Raw genomic sequence first — 20,062 nt, 5'->3', positions numbered from 1 at the left:
GTGGTGCCTGTGGATTTAGAGGCCTACTGTACCTCGTAAGAAGACGTGGGTCAATAGCATTAATGTGAAAAGTTTGAGAATAACAACAGGGCACATTCCCCTGTCAGGCTGGAAGACATTTCAAGTCAGTATTCAGTGTTTAACACCGGCAGTGGTGGGTGCTGAAATGTAGTAAGTAAGCAAAAGAACTCCAAGGTAACAATACTCAATTCACTTTTACCTCACAGTTAGTTACAGTAAGTGGCTGTTTCCACAAACAGAAATGAGAGAGAATGCAAACAACAGTGTATGTCTGTCATGATACCTATTGTTGGAAGAATAAATAAGTGCGACAGATGATTTTAAGACTATTTTATATCAATGTTGGGGAGCGTCTGAAGCATAAATAACCTGGGTTCTGGAAGGAACCCAAACACATACTGTACTGTAATGCTGCATATATATTATATATATATATATATATATATATATATATATATATATATATATATAATTTAATGATAACACTTTGTTGTACCTTCACTGACTTTAAAATGCAGCATATTTCATGTATTAGATAAAAAAAAAGCAGTGCTTGGTTAAAGTAAGCCCTAGCCAGGCTTTTGTAATTGCAATAATTAGAATTACATTCCATGATGATAGTTGGGCACTTCCATTGCTAAGTTAACATACTTTTCATGCACACGTGGGAAATCATTGGTTAACTGCTTTGTGTTGAGCCTTCCATGTTAATGTTCTGCACAGCAGTGGAGGAAGCAGGCGAGTGTTTGTCACAACTCATCTCATAACCACTCTGTATCCACATGTGTTCAACACAACGTGACGTCTTCACCCACTGTATTATGTTGTTGTGGGCCTCTCGTGACTAGACATGAAATGGCTCAGCTGACAGGTTATGTTACGAATGTTCGAGGACTTGTTGTGTACCATTACCACATATAACAGGATGGAGTGGCTGGATGGTTTAGCGGTAGGATCACTGCCCTCTTTGTGGGACACTGAGGTTTGAAGCCCAGTTGTGGCCTACCTCCAGTAGGGGGCCTTAGCCAAGACCTTCTTATGCTTACCTTGCATTTGCCTTGTATCTTGTTCCTCACTTCTAAGTCACTTTGGATAAAGCGTCTGCCAAATGTCTAAATCTAAATCTAAACACAGAGAGGCAAGACAGAGGAGATAGTAGCTCAACATTTGGATTTCTAATATGCAGTTGCTGCCCCTCCAACGTCCTCAATGTTTTGTCTGTTGGGTCTTGTGGCTGTTCTTTTCTATCTTCAATTTGCAGCCTCCCCAACCAGTAGAGGCACAATACTATCCACACAGAGCCAGGCTCCATCAGAGGTTTCTCCAGTTAAAGGGAGTTTATCCTCTTCATAGTCGCCTAGTGCTTGCTCGAGGGGGATTTGTTGGGTACTTCTCTATAATTCCATAAGGTCTTGACCTTCCTGTATAAAATGCTTTGAGATACTTTTTTGTTGTGATTTGGTGTTATATAAATCTTAAATCAGTTAAACTGAATTTTTTTTTTTTTTTTTTTTTTTGTTTTTGTTTTTAAACCAAATTGCAGCTCGACTTGATCACTTCCCTGCATTATTTCTGAATGCTGGATGCCGTCGTCCTCTTGGTTAAAAAAAAAAAAAGGAGACCATCCTTCAGAGAATGGTTTTGGAAGGCACAGACATCTGACTGGCATTATATCAAAAAGCACTTCCATGTGTTATTTCAGAGGCATGGACAAATTGCAATGTTTGTTATTGAATCAAATTAAAAATTTAGTGTCTTACATTTTTTTTGCATTTGGCTGCAATAAACATACAGTAGGAAGACAACCACACTGTATTTCCTATTAGTTCCGTTTCTTGACATAAGGTTGACGTCCTACTGCAGATTTAAAAGCAAATCATAACCAAAATGGATTGCACTCAAACTTTATTCACTTACTCAAATAAGGACAGACATGTTTGAGGGCTTGTAAGCTCTTGTATGATTCCAGGCTTTAGTGTTATGTCTGATATTTCATTCTGGATTATTTTCCATAATGTTTCTGAACATGTTCAAGTTCATTTCAGCTCCAACTCTGATACTGCTACGCTAATGTTAAGAAGTTTTAAAAGCTCAAACTCCCAGCGTCTTCGGCTTATCCTCTTCCTAGATTTAACCATTCTCCAGTTGTCATATCGGGACAAAAAGGAAAAAAAGAAAATCACCCACAAATCCATTTTGTCCATTGTCAGTGTCATTATATGGGCTTTCCAGCTTGTGACTTTGTCGTAGTGAAAATATATAATACATCATCAAATACAAGCTTTAAGTTTCGTTTTGCTTGTTTTTTTTTTGTGTTTTTTTTTGGTCTATGTTACTGTCGCAAAAGTGTTTGCTCAATGACATATTGACAAGGTGAGAGAGACAAAGAGATACCGGATAGAAAGACTGTTCAGACTGTGGATTATTGAAATGAATTCCTGATGCTGCTGCTGCCGCCCTTGGAGACAAAGCACTCTGACCAAAATACTGGCCATTAGTTGTTAACATCTGTAGCACTTTGAATGGCTCTCATTGATTATGAGTCTTGATGTTTACAGACCCTCAGGCTGCCAGACATCTTCTACATTGGATGGTGTTTGTGTGTGTGCATACAGGTTGTGTGTGTTTAACAAAGCTTCCCAAGGTCCAGTGCTCCAGGGACCCCTTTATGCACTGATTTGTGGTAGGATTTTGAAGTTCCCTTGTAGAGCACAACAAAGTTGTCTCCCAAGGACATTGCATTAGCATTCACAGATACCGGTTTGACACAAACTGGGCAGACTTGTTCCCTGCTGGGCTGGTAAAAAGGAAAACAGGAAAAAGGGGAAAGTCTTTGAAGTGCAGGCTTCATGAAATCATCAATAACCGGTATTGACCAGTCATGCTTTTATTTAATAGGGTTCCCATTCCTAAGGCTTGATTTGCTGGATGCTCATTGCTATGCTAGTTGTGCTGCAGCATGCTGTCATACTGCTGATGCCGAGTATTTCCACATTGATTACACTTCTGGGATTAGCTCAAATTCAAATGCAACTCTTTGTGTTTGGGAGCGTCTGCGTTGAGAGAGCTAGAGAAATGAGGGGGAAAAGAATATTATAGCCTTATTGAGACTCATTCACTTTAGATTATTTGAACATGCCTAAGTCATTTGTATTATACAATCCATGCCTTCATTATGTTATGCTTTAATCACATGTACAGAAATAACTATAGATTATTTACTGCCTACATAAAGTCTACTGATGTACAGAAATGCTTGTCTAAATAGCATTTCAACTGATCATATCCCACATACAACTTACCAAAAAACAGAGCTTCCAAACTATGAAAAATTATATTATGAGAATAGTTGTGTCTGTGAGAATCTGGCTTCCTTGAAAAGCCTGGGAAACATTACTCAGAAGAAAAAAAAAAAGCGAAAAAAGAGGCAGGGTGAGATTAACATGCAGCAAAGTCTCCTGTCTTATAATTACGCTGTGGATTAAATTGTGATCCGCCATTCTGAATTGGTGTTCATGAAGGCATCAGCAAGCTGCAGCATCCTTACACATTCTGGAGTGCCACAACTGTACACTCAAGCGTTTTTACCTTATTAAATAAATCCCATTCTGATTTTGTGAATGGCGCATGTTGACAGATGTAAAGGTCAGTACAACACAGCAGGATGATTTAATCTTACCGTCGGCGTGCGTTTGATTTGTTTTGCCTTTTTTTTGTATGCAGTATGTTTCAGCAATTGCTTGTTGTAAGGGGTCGTACTTCAACTGTGCATGCCATGGTACTGTTAGGCAGGTAAAGATTGCCCTTTTACACCTTTTTAACAGCATGATGGGTTAGTACCATGAAACCTTTGTTCATCCCTTCAGTAGCTGAACCATTGTCAATATTAAGCTTAGCTACTTCAGCAGCCCAATATCCCTCCAAAAGCCAATGACCTAACTGATGAATATATCCAAATAATAATTTATATTATGTAGTATATATAGTATAGTTTGTTTAACCAAGCGTACAACTTTGAAAGTAGTGCTCAGCTAACATACAATTTAGCTTTGTGGCAAAATTTTGTTATAAAACAGCAAATTGTAATAAATGCAAGCTATTAAACTAAAGTAATTTAACAGTCATCCAGGTCACGTTGATTCCAAACAATGAAGAAATTGACTCGCTTTAGGCTCTTGAAGATGTTTCACCTTCCATCCATCTTAATCTGTTCGGAACTGATGAAGCCTTCTGGATGATAACCTTGCCTTTCGGGATTACTTACAACCAGTTCTTCTGTATTGTCTTTAAAAATCGAAGAAATGGTAAGAACATTATAAATTTCAAGTAAGTAATATTTTTAAAGGCACTAGAAATTCTTCAAACCATCTTTTGTCTCAGCCTCTCGCCACTGTATGTTCCAAGTTGCTCCAGGTCCAGGAGGTAAATAGACATTTTGTTTACAGGCTGTGTTCATTTTGATCATGTCTGCTGCCAAATCATGTTTTTAAAACGAACATTTCCAAATGCGGTTCTGCCTCACACATGCAAGCCAACATGATATTCTTGTCTGGAAATAGCAAACTGAGCCCTTTGGCTTCCCAGGGGAACCACAATGCGATTAAATGCCATATGGAGGTGGGTGTATTGTGTCTGGTGGGAGAGCGTGTTGGAACTTCACAAACAAACCAGGTATGGAGGAGGTCACTATTAAGCGTCACCCTCCCAAGGGACGAGGCATGATGGGAGCTGTTCTTCGGCGTCACTCCATCTCACACCCCTGCTGCATTCACACAGCTGTCACAGCTACTTGGCTTGGAAGACAGGTGTAGGGCACCGAGGAACAAGATGTAGAGGACCGCTTTATAGATGTTCAATGTAAAGCTTGAACATCTGTCGCAATAAAATACGACGAGAAAAAAAAAAATCAAGCTTCAAACCACTAGATTTTGTCTCTCTTCAATTCCTGCTAAACACAATCTTCAGCCCTGAAACTGATTTGATGATTTTTTTAAACATATATATCAAAATAAAGCCTCTGATTTTTTAGACATTTAAGGCTGCAATGTACAACTTAAGCTAAAGCTAGCATGAGATTCACAATCGACCAAGCCTGCACCATCTTTGCTCTGATGTGCTCTTCTGCTAATTGCTACGCTCTGTGCAGCCCTCCAGGTGTTAGTCGGTATCAAATTACAATAAATAAGATGATGGTACTTGCACCTCAGTATATTAAACAAAAAAATACAAAACAAAAAAGGTAACACCTTTTTTATTGAAAATTATATGTGATCAAACGTACCTGTAGCTGTCAGACGTTGCTTCTTACTCAGAGGTGTCCTATGATGATGAATTTTCAGACAATTAATAGCTCTAAAAGACTAATCTTGGTTTTAACCTTGGCTTTTATTGAAAAAGGACTGTTGTTTTAAAAAGGACAGTTAACACCTAAATTTCTTGCAAATAAAAAATTTCCCTGCCAGAGCTCTGTGAGATGTTTTGTTGCCATACTGCAGTATTCAGTAAATAAATGAGCATAGCATGAGCGCCTAAGAGCAGGAGCTGAGGCTTCAGGCCTCCATCTGTACAGAATGTTTTCAGGTACAGCACTAAGTTTAGATCACATCTGACACATCTCAGAGTCTAGTGCAAAAATCTATATAGTTATAAAGAACAGAATATATGCTTTAACCAAAAAAGTGTAGTACAAATGCATGTATACCTCCTATGTACATTTGTTGGAATCTGGTAATGACACTTTGGATCAGCACAAGCAATATTTTAATCTTTAAGGTTTTTTGAAGTGTTAAAATGTGTATAAAGCAGGGACGAAGGCTGGAGTCACATACATAAAGATGTACAGTAAACACATTTTTTAATAAGCCATGATGTGGGCATGATGTCAGCTCATTTCATGTGTTAACCACTGCAACCCAAAAATTCCTAGGTGTACTGTATGGTGACAATCATGTTTTCGTTTCTAAATTGCGTTGTCATATTGTTACAGTGCACATCTAAGCAAGAGAGTGTTTGTGCTGTGTGTGCCAAAAGCAAGAGTGGTAAAAATGTCCCATGGCCCTGGGCTTGGGTGTCTGTACTGGAGTCAAACTGTCACAGCAGATGCAACAATATTCTGCTTGCAGTATACAGCTGGCTTGCACAACATTGTTTATGATGACTGTCTTGTTAGGGCCTGTGTTATCCAATGTGCTCTTGGCACTGTAAATCTGAAGAAATACATACTTTTCTTTTTTTTTTTTTTTTAAATCCTGACTCACAGTTGAACACCCTCTCAATGTAGTCCTCATTAGGGATTGTCCCTCAACACTGTCTCGTCCTTTTTGATTGAAAGAATAAATAGCTCATATATATATATATATATATATATATATCTCAACATTTTACAATTTCTTAGACAAACAAATTTTCAAAATTTCTCAAAAGCAATTTCCTTCCCTTTCTCGAAGTTGGGGACAGTCTTTTGAAATGCTGCAAGAATGAGGAAAGTCGAAATATTGAACTGACATCTACAGAATTTTAATGCAGTGGAAGACATATATTATCATAGAGTAGTTCCCTGCATGCATTCCCAGGTATATTGGAAGTAGATGTGCTACATAACAGAGAGATACAAACTTTTGCAAAACAAAACAATGCAATGTTGTGCAGATGTTTGTTCAGGGATATGTCTTTGTGCAAATGTGGTATGTGTGTGTGTGTTTAAGTTAGTGCAAGGGCGGATGCCTTGTGTGTCTTTGTGCATATCGGAGAATGCATACAGCAAGTGTGTGGACATGCTATAAGCGTGCGTGCGTGCTAATGTTTGTGTGAGCATGCTGAGCAAGCTCGATAACCAGAATACGCGGTCACCTTGCCTTATGATTAAAGGTTTGCGCTCTTTAGCAGCTTAAAAGGGGCTTGTTTGTCCTCAAAAGGGAGAAAGGAAGTAAAAAGCAAGGGGGGGGGGGACTGTTTTATCAGTCACAGCCAGAACTCAATATTTTGTTATTTTTCTCAGATTAGGCTTATTCACAAGGTCCTATAGGTGAAATGCCTTCAAAGATAATAAAGAGATTAAGATCACATTCAGAAATCCCTACCAGGGGGAGAGGGAAGCTTTTGAAATAAACAAAGCTGTCCAAGTTTCTACAATTTCACACTTTTTTCCCTGTCACCAAGTGCTTTGGATTTGGCTTATGCTTAACTTCTTAAATGTTCACATTAAGATCGTCTGATGTCTTCACAAAAAGGTTTTTTTTTTTCCTCCTCTAGGTCAACATAAAGGGTAGAATTGAGAAACCAAAGCCACGACATGCTGAAAGATTAAAAAGAAGAAGCAAGCCTTACTTAGAAAACATTCATTGTCACTGACAAGGTTCATTTTTCAACATGTGCTTGAAAAAAAACAATTAATTCATTTGTAAGAATTAAAGGAAAGTTGAAATTGGGACTAGTGTTTCTGGAACGGGGGCTGAAAAAGAATTGATTATTCCATTGGCCATCCCGTTGAGGCCGTGTATGGTCACACTCTCTGTCCAAGCTGTCGTCCATTGTCTTGCTGTCAGAGAATTTGGAGGGACTCTGGGTGGCCCCAGGTGTCAGTTTAGACTTGAAAATGACAATGCCACACTGCCAACATCCCTTTTTTCTGCTCACTCACGGATATTAACTAGCAGGCAATCAGGATTTCTATAAATGAATCAGAACAAATTGGTCTCAGAATTAATAAGGAAATACCAAAGTTCTGAAACAACACTCATTCCAAGCTGTAATATTTCGAGGACATGGGATCAGTGACAAAGGCTCATGGTGATTAAGTTAAAATTTTTTATCACTTTTTGTTATCTGAGAGGGTTTCTCAACCTCTATTCCTGCTCTACTTAATATTCCCCCAGCTCTCCAACCTTGTTCTTTTCCTCTATTCACTCCTTCAGGTCGAGTCAGAAAGGAGAGTAGTGTTGTCAGCATGCTGTCTTATAGTAGCAGAGTCGCTGAAATGACCCTTGCATGCATCCACTAATCAGGACTGTCACAAGGGAGGTCCAACTCCCATCGACACATCGATAGCCATTGGTGCAGAGTCACTGCCCTGCCATTAATAAAGAGCCACATTTACATAAGTTGACAGGTACTGAGTGCTGGAGCCCTGCCTACCCACAAGGACTCGCCATACATATTGATTCATTGTAGTGAAAGTTTACTCGTGATGCATTAGGAGCTCTCTTTTTATTTGGAAAACAATCCCGTTGTCTTATTACACTGAATTTAAAGGCTACACATGACTGTCAATGAGTTACAATATTAGGGGCTCACCAAATATTATTTTCAATAAGAATAATCACAACTTACAATGCAACAGGCTATTTACAACCACATCATTTTAAAACAAATCCACCTAATACAACTGAAAATTACTGACATTACTGCTGTCATTTACAGCGTTTTCATCTACTTTATTATTTTCTGGCTTCAAATCATTTCTGGGTCACACAGCACAAAATAATAAGAAGACATGAGACATGGAAGCATACAAAAAAAAAATGAAAAGATGTGCCAGAAAAATATAATCGGCACAAAATATTAATAGGACTTGGTGCAAACTATTACTTTCAGCATCTTTGCAGTAATGTGAAATATCTGTAACTCTTCAGTATGCATCAAGTGCGGCTGAATGTCGAAGGGTTTGTCGCCTGTGCCAAATTACAGTATCATCCACATAGAAAAGCAGTGGACCACATTATATTCATCTCAAAACCTCTGATGCTAACATTCACAGTGACTTCTATTTTTGCACTCTGACTCCATACATGTATCTAGGCATATAACGTGACTGTGGCATAAGTGTGAGACATTTTCTCATATTTTCAACTGTCAAATCTGCAATGTGCAACTGAATGTTATATTATTTAACCTCATTAACTGTTATCTGTCTAACCGAGACACACAAAAACATACCAATATGAGCAATAATCAGCGTGGCCATTCAACATCCCGATGGTTGACTCTCTAATGAAATGACAGAACAAGAAAAGGGGTGTTGAGGGCATAATTGTCACCGTCACACGTTGGTTGATAAAAGGGATGAAAGATGAAAGCCTCATAGCTTGACACCCAGTTTCTTCAGTAAAGAGTGGAATCATGGTGTTGTCATTTCAATTAATGCATTTGTACATTTTATTTGTCTGCTCACCCATGAGTGGAAATACTAAATTCTTGTTGGAGCTCGAAGGATGGACAAAGTGCAGTTGCTCTTCTGAATGTTGTTTTTGTTGTTCTCCTGTTTCTAAGGTAAAAACATTCCCGATGCCAACAGCGTGCCAATTAAGAGACAAAGACGTATTCATAAAATAAACAACTTTGAATTAATGCAAACCTTTTAAAAGTCAAAGAGAATATGAAAAACTGTTGACAGACTACCATGGGCTATATGCTGACATTTAAGGGGTGGGCTGGTTCCAGTGGGAGCATCCTGGTTGAGGGTGGTGAGCAGATGGCAAGAGGTTTTCAGGGAAAAACGGAAATCCTTTGATATGTCTGCGACACCTCCCTAACAAGAGGCAAAAGCAAATGTGTGCAAAGGCTGTGTTCACCATGCACGTGGGAACTGGTGAAAAATGGAGACTTGAAAAGGAGAAATGAGAGAGGTTAAGAGTCTTCCGCAAAGTTAATAATGCTGTCAGTACTCAAGACAGCAGCAGGTCTGTAGAGGGCCTTCTATCTCAACTTACTGTTAACACTATTTACATCAGTTTCATAATTCACCACCTCTACGTTTGTGTACCAGCACTATATATACGTTACCACTCTCCTATCAAACATAGACACTATGGCACTCAAGGATGGTCTCAATAGCAGCAAAGAACAGCTATGAGGTAGTTTATCAGATTAGCACCAGATTGTTGCTCAGTAGGTCATACTGCACTGTAATACCGTAATAAATACCTGTTAATTATAACATGCTGTGCCTACAGTATAAATTCTTATGTTCCCAATTCCCAGAGTGTTTCAAAAAGATTAAAGTCATGAGTTCTCCAACAGTAAAATGCAAATGTCATGCTCATTTTTCAATATAATGACAGGTGGAGTAATAAATTGTACGTAGACGCTGTAAATACCGAAGGCAAAGTTATTTAATTCCTCATAAATCCAAACCACTGTAGTGAATATTCCTTAGGGAAATGAACTCCTGCAGGGTCTTGGGGCCCACTGACCACTGTATAAATATTCACATTAGAGGAGATTGTGGTGGCTATAACTTCAATATACAAGCACCAACTAAATCATTTCCGCAGAGAGTTTTACAGTACATTTATGAGATCCATAGCTAAACTGATGATTGATATAATTCACATGTGGTCCGAGGTAACATGGCTTGATCAGGGAAAAAGCTGAAGAGGAAGTCAAATGATTCTCGGGCTCAACGTCACAGGCTGGAGAAATTAGAATATATGTGTAGAGCTAAGTGAAATAGGAGCACCTGCTGACACCTCCTGCAGTTGGCTTTCCCTACTCATCACTCCACTTTATTTCATCCGCTCATGCATGTCTATCACAAGCAAAATCCAACAACACAACAAACGGTGGCAAACAACAGCTTCGACTGTAAATGCTGCAAGGCTCTGCCATTCCAACTGTGGACTCATCGCTGTGGTGGAACCCCACAAATCGTGCTACATCTGCCTTGGATTGCAACACACCATGTTTGGCTTTGGAGACTCCGTTGGCATGCAAAGACCACTGGGCTTCATCAGTGGTCCGGCTGTGCCAGTGAGGCCCTATCTTTCTATCTTTTAAACCGTGCATCCTCTGCTTGTGCATAGATATGTTGGCTGTCACCGAAGAACAGCTTCAGGGGTATTTCAAGGACCTCTGCCAAAGACTAATGGCTTCCTGGAGGAAGTCTACAAGACAGCAAAGGCAGCAAAGTCAGATTCCATCCCACTGTGTATCTGCAAAGCGTGGGAGCTTGTGGGTACAGCATGATCTGAGCCCTTGTGTGCCAAGGCCACCATTTGAGGTTGTATCAATTTACTCTGGTGAATATGTAGACCAAAGATCACTGGTACATTGGCTTCACTCTGATTCCTTGCTTCTGTCTTGGTTCAAGAGTAAGAAACATGCAACAAGACTGTTTCTGTATTTTGTATCATCATCCACCAGTAAAGAAAGAAATATTTTACTACATGATGGAAAGCAGGGTTTGGCACTCTGTGACTCAACATGAGTTGCCTGGCAATCAAATGCTGCAAGCTGAGGGCATATAGGGATAATTATGTAGGTGAGGACAATAATGACCAGCATCAAAAACCTGCTGCGCGATTTTGCAAATCACTGTCTTTTCTCAGTCACCACAAAACTAAAGCACATTTACCAACTACAAAACTCTTACGAAAGCATCGCATAATAGGGTTTAAAACAACAAAGAACTCTAGTTTGAGAGCATTTTAATGTTTATTGTATTTAAAAAGAGACATGCATAGCACCTGAAAACAGTTTTGTGCCATTGTTTGTGAGCTCATAAGGAATATACAAGTTAATGGATTGTGTGTAGGCATGAGATTTTGATGTTAATAGGTGGAAGCTGTAACAGTGGTGTGGTATTTTGTAAATCAATATATGACATTTACATTACTATAAAGTATAAAGCACTACAAAAAACATATCAACATATCTTCATAAAAACAATTATTAATTATCTGCAGAATAGTTTCTGTAAATGGGTCAAATGTTGAGTACAAATCTTAAATGCCAAATTTCTAACCATTCACTTGGTCCGAGTGAAAGAAGCCATTAAATAATATAGTATCTAGCTGGCTCCCATAAAGAAGCTCAAAATCTTACCACTGCATCTGGAGAGAAGGCAGAGGCTGACATTTTGGGCAGCTTTTGACACCCCACTATCAAATCAATAAAGGAAAAGGTATTAGTGGCTCCCACTGAGGCCAGATCCTGAAGGCAGAATATACAGTAAAAACAAGGTTTGATTGATATGACATATAGCAGGTCTTTATGGAGTTCCACCACTGATAGCTCTGTCCTTGTTTACTTTATTACATACTGAAATTATTACAAAGAACTCCACAGAAAGTCCTATTCCTGCATGATGAATAATCATAGTAATAGTCGAGGGCAACAATGACACAGGAAACAGCGGTGGCAAATAAACTCTTACTGTTTTTAATAAGCATCATCATGTCGGTGTGTAAAATTAATCTGGAGTTGCAAAAAAATTTGAGTTTCCACAATCATTCCCCTAGAGACATTCATTAGTTTTTCCTCCCATCTTTCTATCCCCCGACCACTCATAACAATAACATTAGGTACTCAGGATTTTCCCTGCACAACACCTGCCACAATACGTGATGACATGAAGCATCCTACCATCCCAGTTCCCATCTGGCAGCTGCCAACATTATAACTGTTGGCTAACACGGGGGTTAATGAAACCCCCGTGTTAGCAAACGCACCTCAGCGTTCAGGGCTCAAGCTGCTTGGAGATCCACATGCAGCCCTGAAGGATTGGCTCCATTATGGATGCCAGCACGGGGCTACACACTTCCTGAATAAAATAATGCTCACACCTGCTACCTGGGCTCAGCTGTTGCCATGCAACATGGAGATGATGCATTCTGCTGTGTATTCACATGCTGTGTGCACAATGTCTGAAATTACAATGTGATTAGAGGACTTCCAAAAGTGTTAACTTGTATATACAAGGGCTATCTTTTATTGGTACTGGTCTACATTTTTTAACACACTTTGACTTCAGGTAGTTCTAGAAAGACCACATTTTGATACTCATGAAACCAGGGCTTTACCTAATCATAACTTGTCATCAGTGTCATTTTATAACCTTTGAAAATGGAAATTTCTTTGCCTCGACTCCTAACAATTTGACCTCTGTCTCTAAAGAAGTTAGTATTTCAAATCAAGAAGGCTTGCTCAATAATCCATCATGTTTTACTGATTAAGGAGGCATGCCGGGAGGTTTGATAGAGCAAGCACTCCAGTGGGAGTCCGACCACTTCCATCCAGCTTTGTGGGGCATGAGGAGGGGGGACATACAATATGTAGTTTGTTGCCATCAATACTGCTTCATGCTCTCTCACACCTTATGGAAGGCCAGATGAAAGATCCAGACCTTTACTCTCTGGCTTTTAAAACCCTTTGAGGATGTAACCCGACATTTATCACAAGTAGTGTCTTTGAAACAACATGAAAAGCCTAAGATCCCAACGTAATGCGGGGGGGTGGGGGGGGATCATTTATGTGTCTGGAAAATGGTCGCCAAAGCAGCTCTCAGGTACACAAATAGATGGTTAGTGGTGTACCTCCAACTTAATGTTGCGTGTCCTCCAAGCAAGCTTCAATAGTACACACATCAAATAGTGAAGCAGGCCACATTTTATCACAGTCAATAATGCAGTCAGCATTACAACACACATTCAACAAGAATACTATATTTCTGATCAATCCATTTGATGAAGGCATCTTGTGGACATTTTTTTCTTGTTTGTGATTTTTTTTTTTCCTTTCTAAAAGTGTAGTAGTAGAAATCAAAGCTTCAGCAGCTGCCTCGCATTGAGCCTCGACTTCAAAGGAACGAATATCCTGTGAAATTTCAACTAAACAACAGTCAATGCTTGATTACTACATTTTAATGTTGGTAAGTAATGTGGTTTACAACAGGTAGTTTACCACCCGATCCAGATCCAGACACAGTCCCTTTCGAAGCATTCACAATATTTCACACTTGCGTGAACACACTCGCACAGCGCCAGTGAGCTCTCACTGACCTTTTTCTCTTGTTGCCATCATTAAGAACATCGCTGTATTTTAAGCATATGTTAAAAAGGTGCACGAATAACCAGCAAATAGGGACTAAAAAACTGGACAATTGAAGCAGCTTTTTCAGCGATGACGTCTGATGTTAAGAGCTTTTACCTATAATAAATTGGAGAGGCATGAGCTCATGAGGACCTTCTGTATGTGTCTTTCCCACTTTACCTTTCCTAGCTGCCCGTTCCCTATAGTGTCTGCTTGTCTGCTGATTGACATCATATTCAAAGGCACTCAGAAATGTTGGCAGACCCTTATAGAAAAGTATCATGACATCCTGTAACAGAATTCAGGAATGTACTCTAGGTATGTCAGTTTCAGTAAGTTTGTCACATCAAAAACTCTAATTTGGATCTCCATTACAAGTTTGTGTTAATTAGCAAATGTTGGCTTGCTAACTATTCTAAGGGTTTTCTGACACAGTGGCCTCCCTGTCACAGAAAAGCCAAGAAAATTGCACCCACTACTCAGCCCTTTCTTAGGGGCCCCTTAAAAAGAGACATTGACAATTGCCATTTGTTTCTGCTGAGCACGAGAAACGTTTCAGGTGCTCACGTGAAACTTTGTGGTGGTCAGACAGTTTCTCATGCTCCCAAGATTTTTTTTTTTTTTTCTGTTCCTTCAGGGGCTCTGTACTTTCTCGTTCTAATACCGTTATTTTTCTAATATGTTTAACCATGCCTTATGAATGCCTACGTCGGTGTTTCTGTGTATTGTGTAGGCAACTTAATATAGGGCCTCAATTCCCTTCAGCTTGCTGAACTCTTCCACCTCTCGCTCCCTCTCTTTCTAGCTTTAAACACCTCCAGTCTTCATTTTCTTGTTTAGTGTCATAGCTCAGTAAATTTTTGCACGTTCGTATTTCAATTAATTCAATGCAATGTAATATTCAGTTTACATCACGATTAAACATCTATAATCACAAAGATATGCTCCTAATACCAGCAGAAATCAGTTGCTTGAATTCAACTGAATTGAAAGTGCTTTCACAGTAATCCTGTGATAGTTGTCTGTGCTGCAAAGGTACACTTCAAATAGGAGCTATAAATAGCTAGAAGCCCAAAGCTAATGGTCACTCAATGCCTCCATGGCAACATTATACTTCTTGTCCAAAGCCCCAAAGTATAGGAAGTGCGTTTATGGTTATCCTTAGTGACAAAGTCGAAGTAGGAAAAGGGAATAATGGGAGATAGCGTCAAGTAATTTTACTTGGCCAAAACAAATGACTAAACTAACTTTCAAATAATTTCCCTCAAAGCTGTCATGTGCCAATTCACCTCTTTTCCCCGGATGCAGTGTCTTGCACTTGCACGCTGCACCTTTTTTAAATGTCAGCATTTAATCATTGTGGGCATCTTGCTTTGTTGGCATCAGCATTTAGCTCAACACACCATGCTGCTACAGCCTCAAAGAGACACTAGCATGCATGTAGACTCTTAGTTTTGTTTTACTTTGTCCTCTGTCCTTTGATGGAAAATATATTTGTATGTATGTCAAATGACACGTGTGATTGATGAATAATAATATACTTGCTGATGTCCCTGACATGACCCTGTCTAAACAGTTCCTCATCCACCCACGTCTGTGATCTTAACATTAATAGTATTTATTATTCACATTACATTCAGCTTCAAGAGCCCCTACCAGTTTATTACTGCAGAAAACTCAAGTGCATATGGATGAAAACGTTGACTCAGTACAAGGGCAGTTGTGACTGATATCTTTGTAATTTGATTTATCCTGACTAGTCACTCCACAGATTGGATATGACAGTGATCCTTAAAATCTGTCTTTATGTAGATGACTCTGCATAAAAAAAAGCCTCCAAGGTCACCATGTTACCTTCACTCAAGTGCTATTGCTTTTTTACCTGATGATGTGTTGATTAAGGTAAGTTTTCAATATTAAACACTTGTCACTCAAATTTTTTTTTTTTTAAACATCAATTTCCTTTGGCAATGACGAAGTGTTTGATTTGCTAATTTGCCTTTGAATTGCAAATGGGGTCTCCTTGGAGCTTTCCGCGTGCCACCACTCAATTTAGTTCCTCTTTGTGTGACTTTTGTGGAGGTCAGCGGCAACAATGCCGCCGTTCCTCGGTGGAATCCTCTGACCCGATAAGACACAGAACATGAAAACCCAACAGAACACTATCAGCGGCGGCATGCACGGTGAAAGCCCGGAAAGCATAGTATGAAAGGATAAGCAGAGGAGGGAGTCTGGGCATGGTCAAAACTCCCACAGATGAAAATGCTGTGATTTGTTTGCATATGCAATAATCTGGAAATGTTGTACAGTACAATAGGGGGAATTAACAGGGAGCAGACTTTTTTTTTTTTTTACTTTTTATGTTCGCCCATTGTAAAATATTTTTCTCTTCTTTCAGAGCACTTGGGACTATAAAAGCTTGAAAATGTGAATACCTAACTCGGTTCATTCGCAGCTAAATTAACATGCTCCTAAATTCAACTTCACCTCCTCCAACTACCTGCGTGAAACAAAGGACCTGAGCATTTTATTTTCGTTCTCCGCAGGATCCTGTTTATGACTATCTCACAAGAGCATAAGTGCTCCAGCAGACATGGCCAATTACCTTTACTCATTAAAAAGCTTGAGAGGGAGCTAATCTAAGTTCAGCATCTTGACCTGGCAATAAATAACGTCACGTAATAGCACATGCCATTCAGCTGCTGTACACCTGCACTCCTGAATACGCCCAGTAAAGAAGGTCACCACGTAATTATATCAGCACATCACAGAAGCATTTTTAATCCGGCTAAATCATCAACAGATGGCTTGGAATGGTTTAAAATGGCTCCAGTAAAATAATGACACAATATAGAGATATGATGTTAATTTGTTTTTGATGGCTGCACCTGTCTTTTGTGATCAAGTCCCAGTCGGTGATGTTGCCTTTATTACTTGTTGACCTCTTGTTATCTGGATTTACTTCATACGGCCACTAGTTTCTGTTTGAGATTTGAATTACCTTGTAATATATGACGACTCAGGTGCTTGTCCTTTTTTGCCCCTCCTTGCAACCTTAGGTTGACACAAACCGTGTGTGTTTTGGCTTCCAGTCGAAGGACACACCTGTCTTCGCCAGGTGTTCATAACTTTCTTGCTCTCACTATGGCTCTTTTTACCTACTGTAGTCTTCCATCAGTTACACCTCTTATCCACTATTGTCCATTTAGATACTAATAAGGACAATTAAATAAATCAATTAGTGTACTAGTGACCCCTGGCTGCTAATATACTTCTTATTGTCTTACTCCTTGTATCAAAAATCTATGTCTGCAGCACAGCAATGAACATGACGTGGTCCTGAATCTTATCAGTGTTCATTTTGGTAATGAAAATTGTGATACAGTATATTAGTTAATGACTTTTTTTCTCAGCGACAAAGACAAAACCGATTGAAACAGTAACTTTCTCCTAATCGCCACACAATGTTTCTTGATAAAAACTGTGACTTCGCATTTTAAAAATAAAGACTTTAACAAAATCTGTAAATATGCTTGGCAGAAAATGTAGCCAAAATTTACATAGACCTTTTTTTTTACCCTCATTGAAACTGCACAATCCAGATGTCCTTTAAGTGTACATTTCCCTTCTTACAGTAGTGATAATTCCCCATAAACAGTACCAGCTTGGGAACAGCTGAATGGACATTACTTTAGTAAATTTGATAAAGCAGACTACTAAGGAAGTGGAGTGGCATCATATTAGCATCTCAAAACAACAGAACATAGTCACAGTGCTTTTTTACACTTGCGTCATATGACACCACCACTAATTCTACACCTAACACAAGATTTAAATGTTTAGTTTTCATCAACTACCAACTAACTAAAAACTATAAGGATGACAAATTAAAACCAAAACTAAAGGATTTGATTTTGATTTCAGGACTGAGACTAAATGTAAAAAAAGAAAAGGTGACACTAATGTGATACAATTGGTGCATCACAGGTACCAGTTGTGTTTGCAGATGCCCTTGGTCATACTGACATTCACAAGATTAAGCTATATTAGGCTAAAGGAGTCAGCTGCTACTGCCTGGGTGTAGCACAGTTGTGCATTCAGCAAGGGATCTGCAAGTCATAATGGGATATCATTACTTCATAACCCTCATTACAAGGTCCTCATCTGCCAGGGCTTGAGCATAATGTTAATTATTACAGAGGAGTAAAACAGAAAGCTCATAATGCCATTTTGATTGGATTTTTCTCCCTTTCGTCTCATTAAGAACTCAATAATAGCTTGTTTAGGTGTCAACAAAATGACGTGTAGAGGCAAGCGATGCTTATACGTGTCCTTCGAATATGGCACTTTCCTAGTTCTGGCCATCTTTCCAAAAGGCAAACACAGCACATACAGTTGGAAAAGTGGGGTGTGCATGTGCATTAGCTTCCTGAAAGCCATAGAGGAGAACCAGAGGGGAACCGAGATCCCAGTTAATTAAAATGCTGCACAGTTGAGATGCTCAGTATAAATGAGAACTAATCTTAAACCAGATAAATCTTTAAACCAGCAACAAACTGAGCCCAAACTGTTGTCTTGATTTACTGTGTTGTGACAATACATAAGTCAATATAAATAAATATGCTGTTTGTTCATGTCCTCCATAATCCCACATAGCATTTTCTGATCATACTCACCTATTGGCAGAACTACTTGATTTGTCTACTACAAATAAGATTTAAAAAAGAAATGAATTTTTAAGACTAAAGGCTCAAGGTGAAATTACTACTAGGTGCTTCATCATCATTGTAATTATAAATGCATGGGTAAGGCTCAGGAACTATGTGCACGTGTGCATGATTATGGTCATGCTGAAGAAGAAAACAGGAAGAGGACACAAACAGTGGTCTTTCACATTAAGGTCACACCACTCTCTATGTGCTGGTGATGGTAAAAGGTATATTGTATATGTGCAGATCACATGTATGCATACTCATTACCATATTTTAACATCAAGATGCAATTTTCGGCTACTTGCTGGAATGACGCTCTTGTTCTTGGTAAGAAAGTCCTCCGTTGGCACTTTCAGCTCAAAGTACAAATAAGCTGTGGATTTCCACAGCTTATTTGATGCATCCAATGAGGCATCCAGTTCTTTATGAACTGCGACACACGTTAAACAGCCCACGTAACTTGCATCAACACAGAAGAAAGTTACAAACAGTTGATAATTACTGCAGGGAGGCCGTCTCCATGCCGCAGTGCCTTGAAAAAGTGTTTAAGACTTTCACCAACTACTTTGTCCAAATGGAAAGTGTTTTGGAAAATAGCTTTAAATAACAGAGAATTTCTCACGCAAAGCCTGGTGAACGTCTGCCGTTAAGCAGTGATGTTCAGGTTGTGTGCTGTGCATCAAACTCAAGTTTTGTGTGTGTAAAGTAGTATCAGGCTGTCAAGTAGTGTCCCTCTGGGCCACTTTTCTCTTGTCTTCCACTTGTCTTGTGTCATTTCACCCGTTTGTGGCACTCCACACCTGACCCTATGCACCTTTGAAAGACTATCTGTATGACTGTGTGGGTGTTTTTTTTTCCTCTTTTATGCCATTTGTGTGTGCCTGTCACAGGCATACATCACATCTGAACTTATATGTTCGCTCTCCCACTCATAAATTGTCTCAATCACGCACACGCACGCACGGGGATTGATACACAAGCACACACTCGGGTCAGGGTCTTGCATGGAGAACCCACAGACAGGCTCGCATCCAGGCTTCTCTGCTGTCTGAGCTCAGCTGTCTTAGTCTTGTCTGCCTTTGAAGAGGATACAGACAGTTGGATGTTGGAAGAGCTGTGTGCTCCTCTTGCTGGGGAGAAAGCTCAGAGAAGCATCAGTGGGCCGAGGCTTGACATGGTCACGCAAGCACACACACACACACACACACACACACACACATACACACACACGTATACTGTAAATACATGCTTGGTGAGTTTCAGAGATGGAAAAGTACAGCAAAAAAAAAAACTAACTTTCCAGCAGAGGAGAACACACCCAAATTGCACAGTGTAAACAAAAACCATATGAGCCAGAGATAAAGAGTGGTGGGTGTCTTGACCTTATCAGTCGAGGGAAGCCCAAAGATGTGAGAGGAGTGGTGGGTCCCATTAGGTCCGGACAAGTCAAGCCCAGCAGAACTGGCATCATCGGAAAAGAGCATGAGGGTTGAGGCAAATAATGGGAGAGAGAGAGAGGGGGA

The sequence above is a fragment of the Anabas testudineus genome, chromosome 18, assembly GCF_900324465.2.
Source record: "Anabas testudineus chromosome 18, fAnaTes1.2, whole genome shotgun sequence".
Lineage (NCBI taxonomy): Eukaryota > Metazoa > Chordata > Actinopteri > Anabantiformes > Anabantidae > Anabas > Anabas testudineus.
This window is presented reverse-complemented; position numbering follows the sequence as displayed.